This window comes from Triticum aestivum, chromosome 5B, assembly GCF_018294505.1.
Source record: "Triticum aestivum cultivar Chinese Spring chromosome 5B, IWGSC CS RefSeq v2.1, whole genome shotgun sequence".
NCBI classification, from domain to species: domain Eukaryota; kingdom Viridiplantae; phylum Streptophyta; class Magnoliopsida; order Poales; family Poaceae; genus Triticum; species Triticum aestivum.
This window is the reverse complement of record NC_057807.1, coordinates 250,065,146-250,076,141: the sequence shown is the minus strand read 5'-3', so window position 1 is coordinate 250,076,141 and position 10,996 is coordinate 250,065,146.

Below are 10,996 nucleotides of genomic sequence, written 5' to 3'. Positions count from 1 at the left end.
GAAGAAACAATATCCTGGGTACCCATAATGCTGGCAAGATGCTTAGCAAACTTATTAACTTTCTCTTGTTTAGCGCTTAAATCCTCCAGCGCTTGCTGTTGCACAAGAAAGTACACATCTGAATTCTGCAGGGACTTCCTCAGTCCTTCTGCTTCTTGCGGTAGCACAACTGACTGATGCCTTTCAGCTTGTAGCTGAGACTGAAGAAGCCAAAGTGATTCAGGCAGCGAGTTCGAAGAGCTTGTGCCAGCGGTACTGGCCAGTAACTCGAACACTACATCAACGCAGGACTATGGGGTTTTCTCACTGTCTACAAGATCATTTTTATCACCTTTCTTGGAGACCAACAGGGTTGTCTCACTATCTTGAACCTTATCTGCATTACTTTCTCTACCATTTCATAGTGGGGTGCTCTTCTCCAATATTCTGTTTGCATACTACAAGAGAAACAAGCAGACACATCACAGGTTTAGCTTGTAGTATACGAAACTCATTTTGGTAAACCGGTTCAGTAGTAAGGTGGACAGGATAACATCATGAAACAAACATATATCTATGTACTGCTCACTGTATTGTCCATATCATTCTAGTTTATGTTCCCTAATCAAGATAGAGACACAGTTCAACTCATATATTTTTAAGACACAGCAGCATTGATAGAATATAAGTGTGAGAAACTACACAACATTGGCAGCACTTGTAATGTGCATCACATGAGAACATAACTATTTATACAACTTAAACTGAAATCAACATAGAGCAAGAAGTTAGAACAGCAATCCAGCTAAAGAAATAGGTTTAAAACATACCTGTTGCACCATTGGAGTTTCAATTGGATCCTTCAAATTCGAAAGTAGTTGGTATGAGTAAATACAGTGATGCAACAACAAAGGAGTATGGACCATAGCTATGGAATCTGACCTGAGAACAGTTGCTCTTCTGCTTTAAACGTGGAGTTTGGGTTAGTTGTGGTGGTCTTCATGCTTTGGGCACTGCAGTAGCTTTACAAACTGCTCGTGTGGGGGTACTCTGTGGTGGACATGGTGCTTTGTCAACTAGAAGTGGGTTACTATCCGTTGGGGTTGCGGTTAGATGGGTTGTAGCTTGTTCTCTGCTCAACGGTGTAAGTGTGCAATCTGGAAGAGTCTCGATTATGTGTGGTGGGGCTAGTTTGTGGGCCAGTACAACCATGGTTCTATCTGCATCGACGGGTAGCACTATCTTTTGTGAAGAACGGGTTTTTGCTCCCTTAGATACTTCCATCACCCCCTCCAATTCAAATGGCTGATAAACAAGAAAAGAAATTGAACGTACATACATTGTATGATAGACAGATGTGGTAATTCACATATATGTTGTCTAACCAAACAGGACAGCATGACACAATTTCACATATATGATGCCTAACTAAACAGGATAGCATGACACAGTTTCAGATATATGATGGATAACTTAACAGGATATAATGGCATAATTCAACATATGATGAGTACCTAAACAGGATGACAGGACAAAACTATATGATGTCTTTCTAAAATAGGTTGGGATGAAATAATTCACATACATGTTGTCTAAGTATACAAGATGGCATGATATAATTGACATAATTGATTCATATACTAAGCAGCTGGCACTCGCATGTATGATCTCTAAACTAAGCAGATAGAATTCAATATTGTGCATATGATGTCTAAACTAAGCAATGCAAGACACCATATGCATCATATGAGAAATATAAACATTGCAACTTAGAGCATACACCTCAGGTGGGATATAGGACTGGTCATCTGTCTCTGAATCCTCCTCTGAGGAGCTCCCTGTAACCATCAAGATATATGCTTCAATAGGTACCATTGCCTGCTCTGAAGACCTTATTTTCACTCCAGATTTTTCCATAACCAGCTCAAATGGCTGATACACATGAAGAGTAGTTCAATATACACAGATTGTCGACAAATGGAATACGTAATGAAAAAAAAGATGGCATGAGATAATTCACATATATGATGCCTAGCTCCATGGCGGTGCATAATTCACATATATGATAACTGGCTGAAAAACATGGCATTGCATAATTCACATATCTGATATAGAAAGCAAACAGGAGGCATTCACACAAAGCATGTCTAATCTAAGCAGATGGCATGGCAATGCAAGACACCATATGCATGATATGAGCAATATAACCCAGCCAAGTTAGAGCATGCACCTCGGGGGGGGGGGGTACGACTGGTCATCTGTTTCTGAATCCTCCTCTGAGGAGCTATCTGTAACCAGCAAGAAATCTACATCAACAGGTAGCACTGACTTCTCAGAAGACCTTGTTTTCACTCCAGATTTTCCCATGACCGACTCAAATGGCTGATGCACAGGAAGAGTAGATGAATGTATAAACATTGTTGACAAATGGAATACATTATGGAAAAAATATGGCACGATACAATTCACATATACGATGACTGGCTAAATAGGATGGCATTGCATGATTCATGTATATGATGCCTGGCTAAAGAAGATGGCATTGCATAATTCCCATATACTCCCCCCATTCCTAAATATTTGTCCTTTTAGAGATTTCAAATGGACTACCACATACGGATGTATATAGACATATTTTAGAGTGTAGATTCACTCATTTTGTTCCGTATGTAGTCACTTGTTGAAATCTCTAAAAAGAAAAATATTTAGGAATGGTGGGAGTATGATATAGAAACCAAACAGGTGGCATTCGCACAAAGCAAATCTAAACTAAGCTGATGACATATAAGATGTATAATGTAAGCAATGCAAGGCGCCATATGCATGATATGACCAACATCAGCATGCCAGGTTAGAGCAAACACCTCAGGTGGTAAACAGGCGTGGTCGGCCCCTTTTGAATCTCCATCTGAACAGTTATCTTCCTCTAGAATACAATCTGGAAATGCAGGAGGGGGGGGGGCACTTCACCCACCATGGAGCGGCGTCTGCATGACATTATATTCCCACACAACAGTCTTCTCTTTTTCTCTACATGTTTAGTACGATTGTGTACAATATCTGACATGCATAATAAAAATAGTTAGATTTTGTAAGGCCTAAGGGGTGCATGCAAAAATCAAGACTGATGGTAGCAAACGAGTGGATGGATCCAAAACTAATGATAGCAGGTAGATTATAGCTTCAGTTTAAAAAGATAGACAATGGATCATCTATTGTTTGTTGCCCACCCAACATGAACCACATAGAAGACCCCAGATGAACCAGATAGTAGATAGATACTATTTGTTGCTGGCTCGATATGAGACCCATGGGCAATTCAAAACTCAAGATTGAACGATAAAGTAGCAGGTAATAATAACCGATGTATAACGTAAGCAAACACGAAAGACTGCGACCTCTCTTCCGGAACTGTGTAGTCCTCAGGTTCATCTGCTTAGTCGATGATGGTAATGTAGTTGGCATGGCTACCAGCAACGGGGAAGATGATCTAAGGCGGCGAAAGAAAGTCTGCAGGGGGGATCTCTGCTGCAGTGAACACTTCTATCGATGGTGCACCTCAGGTGGGGTGGATGACGGCACAGCAGGAGTAGGACATAACACACAGAGTTTTCTTTGACGCCTATCTAAAAATGAAGTAAATCTATAAGGGCTCCTTAGAATTGGAGGATTCTATAAACGCAGGGACAGGAAAAACACAGGAATAGGATAGGAATGCATGTGCAAAACAGAGCATTTGGAAACATACGATTTCAGTCAACCTGGGTGTTTGGCTCACATGAATTGGAAGAACACAGGAATGGAGAAACAAAGTGATGCGACGAGTGTACAACCTCTTTGGCATAGCCTTGTGGACCTCAGCATCATTGGGTTGGACGTGGAGGATGGTGATGATGCTGGTGTGACTGTCGGAGGCGGGGAAGAAGATCTGAGGCCTCTGGAAACGGCGCCGAGGGTACTGCTCCGCTGTGATGGACGGTTCCGTTGTTGGAGCAGCTCCGCTAAGGTGTACGGTGACGAGGCTGAAGCATGACAAGACAGACAATGTTAATCTGAAGTGGGACCCTAATATCATCTGCAATAGATGATGTAAAATACATCACCAAAAAGTGCTAGATGTAAAATGCATCAGCCACGCCATGGCCGCTCTGACAGATGCTGTAAGTACTGTTCACTCTGAACTTAACTGAAGAAAATGAACTTTACAGTCAAAACTGAATTTTACTGTCGAAACTGATTGAACTGGTAACAGAGCATTGCAATAGATGTTTAGGGTGTTCGAGCACTAGTAGCAGAGAAGCAGTGATCTAAATCAGTAGACGCTCGAGCAGGGAACGCACTAGCAGAGAGCAAGTCATGCAGTAGCACCGCGAGCGAGTGCTAAAGCAGCAACTCCTGTAGCTGCCGGAGGTCGTGCAGCAGCAGGAGCAGCGCAAGTGAGAGCAAGAGCAGAGCAGCAGCACGAACTAAAGCAGGAGCAGTGCAGCAGTGCGACCGACAACAAGAATAGAGTCGCAGCGCGAGCGAGAGCCGGAGCAGCTGCAGCTAGTGCCGTTGTGGAAGTCGCCGTCGAGGAATCAACGGCATGGGGGAGAGACACCGTGGATGATGTGGCCGGCGACGGCGCCGTCGATGGAGACACGCCATGTCTGCTCGGTATCGAGCACCGATAGCCCCGTGAGATCGAATAAAAGATAAAATGCAATAGTGAGTGCAGAACCTCCTTGGTGGCGCCGAGTTGGCCTCGGCTTCATCGGAGGAATTGGTGAGGGTGCTGCGGTTCCGGTGGGGCAGGTCAAGACGACATTGTGGGGATTGAGGTGGCGCGATAGACGAGGCAAACGTTGGGGCAGCCCCTTGGAGGTGGAGGACGGGGCGGCTGATCCGGCGGGACGATGAGATCGGCAACGGATCCTCATCTGGTACGGTGGACGAGGGACGACAAGCTGTTGCGATGGACGAAGTAGTCGGGGAAGAGTCTCTAGCTGGGCGGCGGTCGAGAGGCCGATGGAGGAGCGTGGGGTTTCGGGGGTTTTGGCGGCCTCGGTGTACGAATGGGGGGGGGCGAAGGGGGAGGGGGGAGCCAAGCTTAGGGACGCGCTTGTCCAAAATGTAGGGTAAGTTACCAGCGTACCCCCACCGGTTTTGACACCGCGACATGGAGCTTCATTTCCAGCTGAGGGGTAGAAGGGGGATTTCGCGTGTTTGGGCTGCAGGAGCAATTTCGGATGAGGAGGGAGTTCTCGTGCACGTCCTAATTTCGGGATAACAAGGCGCGGTGCGGGTTGAAGAGGCGGGAGTTTGAAAGCAGGTGAGACAAAAGATACTTGAGCTTGAAAAATTCGGGATAACAAGGTGCGGATTCCTTGTTCGGCAGAACAAACTTAACGTGTAAAAAAACAATTCATACAAGACACAAGAGAGTCATGTCCCCTTTTACTATATTGCTATAGATGCCATTGGAAAAACTACAAGAAAAATGTAAAAAAAATCGGGAGAACAAGATTACCCTGGACAGTACCAAATCGATTCGCACTTCCCTCAACAACAACAAAAAACAAATCAATTCCCACCAAAGAAAGAGTAATGTCCCTTTTTATATGATTACAGATGCCATGATCTCGAATTTCAATTTTTGAATCCATGTTATGTTGAATTCGAATATATCGTTAGGTGACCTTGCAGTTTATAATTGATGTAGTCATACATTTTGATCTTCCATCATATATGAACATTTTACTCCACCATGTGAACATATATATTGTCGTCTACCATATGGACTAAATCTGAATCAATTTTCCTTATTTGAATACGATTTTTGTCAAGTTATACAATAATATAAATATTATCTTGATAACAAAAAACATGCATATAGCAGTAATCATATTTCACTATGAACTACATGTACCATACGCTCTCCAATTCAAATATTTGTATCCATTTTATGTTTAATTCAAATCATCGTATATTATTGGTCTAGGTAGCGAGATGTTCGGGATAATCTAAACCCTATTTTCATATGTATAATTTTTGGCTGAATTGGGACAAGTTTTGGTATAAGCTTCTTGCAAAACCGGAGATTCTCTCAACAAGCCTCGTGGTTCCAAGAGGGAACGTGTCACCTATGTTTGCGAAATGATATACGCTGCCTCCCCCCTAATTTTATTTACAGAGGCAACATAGAACTATATGAGTGCCTTGTTAAATTTTGGAATTATTTCGGGTTCATTTGGCCTTTTTATACATTAATTCAGTTTTTGGACTTTTAATGTGCATAATCTAAATATGAATTGCATGCACATGCTCCGGTGCACCAAAGTGGGTTGAAAAATCACATGTGTGTCCTTGGTTGAATTTCTAGGTCCCATGGAAGAAATGAGAATGAAATTCAAACATCTGGGCGTCATGACTCGGCCGAGAACATCGAGAAACTTAGATTTTAAATTCATGTAAATCCAAAACTCGCCTGGAAATCATGAAACTTGGCATGGTGTCATGTCATGGCACTAACATGTTGTGGTAAAAAATTGGGCCGATTTGGAAGCTCATGGTTCTAAGAGGGAACGTGCCACCTTTGAGTGTGAAACGATATACGCGCCCCCCCCTTGAGTTTCTTAACAAAGGCAACATAGAACTACATTAGTGCCCCGTTAAATTTTGGAATTATTCCGGGTTCATTTGTCGTTTTTTATACATTAATTGAGTTTCTGGTCATTTAATGTGCATAAGTCAAATTTGAACTACAAGCACATGCTCTCGTGCACCAAAGTTGGTTGAAAAATCACATTTGTGTCCTCGGGTGAATTTCTAGGTCCCATGCAAGAAATGAGAATAAAATTAAAACATCTGGGCATCGTGGCTTGGCCGAGAACATTGAGAAACTTGGTTTTAAAATTCTTGTAAATCCAAAACACGTCTGAAAATCATGAAACTTGGCATGGATGTCATGTCATGGTACTACCATGTTGTGCTAAAAATTTTGGCCAAATAGGAACAGATCTTGGTATAAGCTTCTTGCAAACCGAAGTTTCTCTCAAGAAGGCCCGTGTTTCTGAGAGGGAACGTGCCACCTTTGAGTGCGAAACGATATACGCTGTCCGCCTTGAGTTTATTTATGAAGGCAACATAGAACTACATGAGTGCCCTGTTAAATTTTGGAATTATTCCGGCTTCGTTTGGCCTTATTTACACATTAATTGAGTTTTTTGTCATTTAATGTGCATAATTCAAATTTGAACTACAAGCACATGCTCCCGTGCACCAAAGTTGGTTGAAAAATCACATTTGTGTCCTCGGGTGAATTTCTAGGTCCCATGCAAAAAATGAGAATAAAATTCAAACATCTGGGCATCGTGGCTCGGTCGAGAACATTGAGAAACTTGGTTTTAAAATCATGAAACTTGGCATGGTGTCATGTCATGGTAGTACCATGCCGTGGTAAAAGAAATTGGCCGAATAGGAACAAATTTTGGTATAAGCTTCTTGCAAATCGGAGCTTCTCTCAAGAAGGCTCGTGGTTCTGGGAGGGAACGTGTCACCTTTGTGTGCATAATTAAAATTTGAAATACAAGCACATGTTCCAGTGCACCAAAGTTGGTTGAAAATCACATGTGTGTCCTCGGGTAAATTTCTAGGTTCCATGCAAGAAATGGGAATGAAATTCAAAATTCTGGGCGTCGTGGCTGGGTTGGAAACATTGAGAAACTTAGTTTTTTAATTCCTGTAAATCCAAAACACGCATGAAAATAATGAAACTTGGCTTGGTGCCATGACATGGCACCAACATGCTGTGGTAATTTCGCAGTCCGATTTGCGAAGGCGCACACATTAACAATCAACAAAGTCATTTTGGAACAAGTGTTGTCACGTTACAATCGGAAACACAAGTATTATTGAAACCGTGGGCGTTCTACTTACTAGTACCATTTACGTGCCGCCACGCGTCCCCATTTTTTATTAGCTAGGAGGCGCCGTGTAGGGTAGCTATTTGAGTACGAGAGGCGTGCGATCAGACCCCCGCGCGTGCTTATCGGGAGGAGAGCCCTTTGACCTCCATCTGCCGTCCACCTCTCTCCCAAGGTCTCCATTAATGGCGCTCGAGCCTCTGTTTAGTGGCGTGGCTATGTCTCACTCGACTGAGATTTAAGAGAGAAAAAAGAAAATCTGAAAGCACGGATCTTGATGTAAGATCCGACGGACCTATATAGCAACTAAAGCGACTTATAGCACGACTGATTAATATATAAGGACGATTAGTTGTCTTACATAATTAGAAAGATAATTAAAAAAAGCCACATGTGGCTACACCCGAAATACACAAGGGCAAAAGAAGGAGGAAGACAAGGATCTGGCTCGCTGATCTCTACTTTCTTGATGCGTTGCTGCAGGCCGCGGGGACTAGTCTCCGCGGCGAGCGGCGATGAGCTCTTTCGTGTCCTCAAGACGCTGCTTGAGAACATCCACAGATTCCTCCACCAGCCTTTGGCGCTCGTTGCGGAGCATGTCATTCTCGTCCATAAGTTTCTTGACGATGATGCTGGTCCTCTTCAACAAGGCACTGGTCTCCTCCTGCTGGTCTGCACTTCGGACGATCTTCTCCCTCAGCAGGTCGCGCTCGGCCCGGAGCCTCTCATTGCCCTCCCTTAGTTGTCGGATGACGCCGGTAGCCTGTTCAAACGAGGCTTTCATGTCGTCCTGCAACCTCGCCCAGCCGGAGATCTGATCCATCTGGCTATGGACGATCGCATGCATGCACCTGTAATAGTCGTCGCCTGCCCGCGAGAAATTTTCCGAGGCTGCCGCGGCGCGGTGGGACATCTCTGCTGCATTCGCGGCGCGGCGGGATATCTATGCTGCTTCCGCGGTGCGGCCGGACTAGTCTGCTGCATGAATGGCACGGCGGGACCTCCGTGCTGCTTCAGCGGCGCGGCGGGACCTCTGTGCTGCTACTTCCGCACGGTGGGACATGTCGGCTGCTCTCGCAGCGAGGCGGGACATCTCTCGTGCTTTCGCTTCGATGCTCGCCTCTCCCTGGTGGCAATCTCTCGACCCAGAACTCACGCTGGCCATGCCAGACGCAAGGGAAGGATGCTGAATGACTTGTTTGTTTTTGTGGATGAGGAGTTGAGGAGGAATGTGCAGTCATCTTGGCATACTAGTATTTATAACCGAGTACTAATACGCTCCTAAGTGGGAAACCGTTTAGGTTGTGATCGGTGTGAACAGGTTTGTAGTTCAATATAGCGTGGTACTAATACGCTCCTAAGTGGGAAACCGTTTAGGTTGTGATCGGTGTGAACAGGTTTGCAATTCAATATAGCGTGGAGTAATTTGGAATGTGACGAGACGCAAGCTCAAAATTTATTGACGGTTCTAGTTTCAAAGTGCCGCACTATTCCCTGATGGAGTAGTCTTTTTCTACTCCCTCCTTTTCGGTTTTATAGGGCTTATCTCAAAATTTTAGTTTTTCCATTTTATAAGGCTCAATTTGGTTGTTCCCCAACACATGTTCAGATTCCAAGGTGCATTAAATCATTGCATGCAAGTATTAAGAGAAAATTGACCAATGCATGTACTTTATGCATGCATGCATGCATTGCAATTAATGCATTGATAAACATAATTTTTTGAGAAAAACAAGAGCATTAATTAGGTGCTTTTGCAAACTACAAAAAATATTCCACCACTCACCATCTTGGTTGGTGAGATTTTTGAATTAAGCCCTATAAACCGGAAAGGAGGGAGTACTGCTGTGTACGTGCAATAACTGGCACCGTCGTATACATATCTTACGGTTAATGGGCTGTTCGACAGGAATAGCCACGTGGCGAGCTCTAGGCTATCTCTCGGGACTTCTCGCACGCACCATCGTGCAACCCACAAAAACTTGTACTCTGAGTTTAGTACGTTATACAGGAAGAGAAGAGGTGCACGCACGCACTCATCCTCTCACACACGCGTCTGATTTTTCTCGAAAAGGAGGATGATGACCCCCGGCCTCTGCATTTGGGAGTCACACACGCATTTGTAGCTACGAATTGTAGTGTTCTCAACCATCCGATTGGCTCTATCATGGATGTACCTATATACTAAAACATGTCTAGATACATCTATATTTTGACAAATGGAAGGCATGTATTGTGGAAGGGAGGGAGTGCTTGTCATCAAAATGGATAAAAAGGGACGTATCTAGAACTAAAATACGTATACATACATCTTCTTTTATCCATTTTGATGACAAGTAGTACTTCTTACCCAAAGGAACTTTATATCCAACAGACACAAAATATCCATTCGACTGTTGGAAATTGCTATATATGATGTCGAAGTAATTGCTGCATTGCCACCAAAACCCACCATTTCTTAAGCTAAAGTAGACCAAGGTAATCCCTATATTAGCATATTACTAAGATAAACAGAAGGCAATGTAGAAACATTTAGGACGTGAGCTTGTCAATCTGAATGTGGAGGGACACCAGCTTAGCCCCGGCCAGCAGCTTGGGTGGAACTGTCAAGAAGGTCAGCTCCTGCACGTCGACGTCGCTGGGATCCTTGCTGCTTGTCACCTCCATTTCCACCTTGACAGCGTCGGTCGTGCCTTTGGGCTCCCCTGGCGGGCTGTTCGCCCACAGCTTGGCCACGTAGTGCGGTAGTGGGGACGCCCCCGCTCTGATGTAGACGACCGACACGGCGATAGGTGTGCCGATGTCGAGCACGCCGCCGACCAAGAAAAATGTGTGGCCGTCCTCCTCCGCGGATAGCAAGAGCCGTGGCTCCGACAGTGGCACTTGCAGCTGGAGCACCTTGCTGTACTGGATCCTGTGCACGGGCATGGGATGCACGGTGCTGATGTGGTCATAGAGCGCCAACGGCGGGCCTTCGTAGCCGCAGATGTGCACGGGGCATTTGCAGGGCGCGAGCGGACACACGCTCTGGTGATCGGCGAGCTTGTGGTGAGTGACGTAGAGCCCACAGCCTTCGTGCAGGCACTCCACCCTCATCGACGAAAGGACGGAGT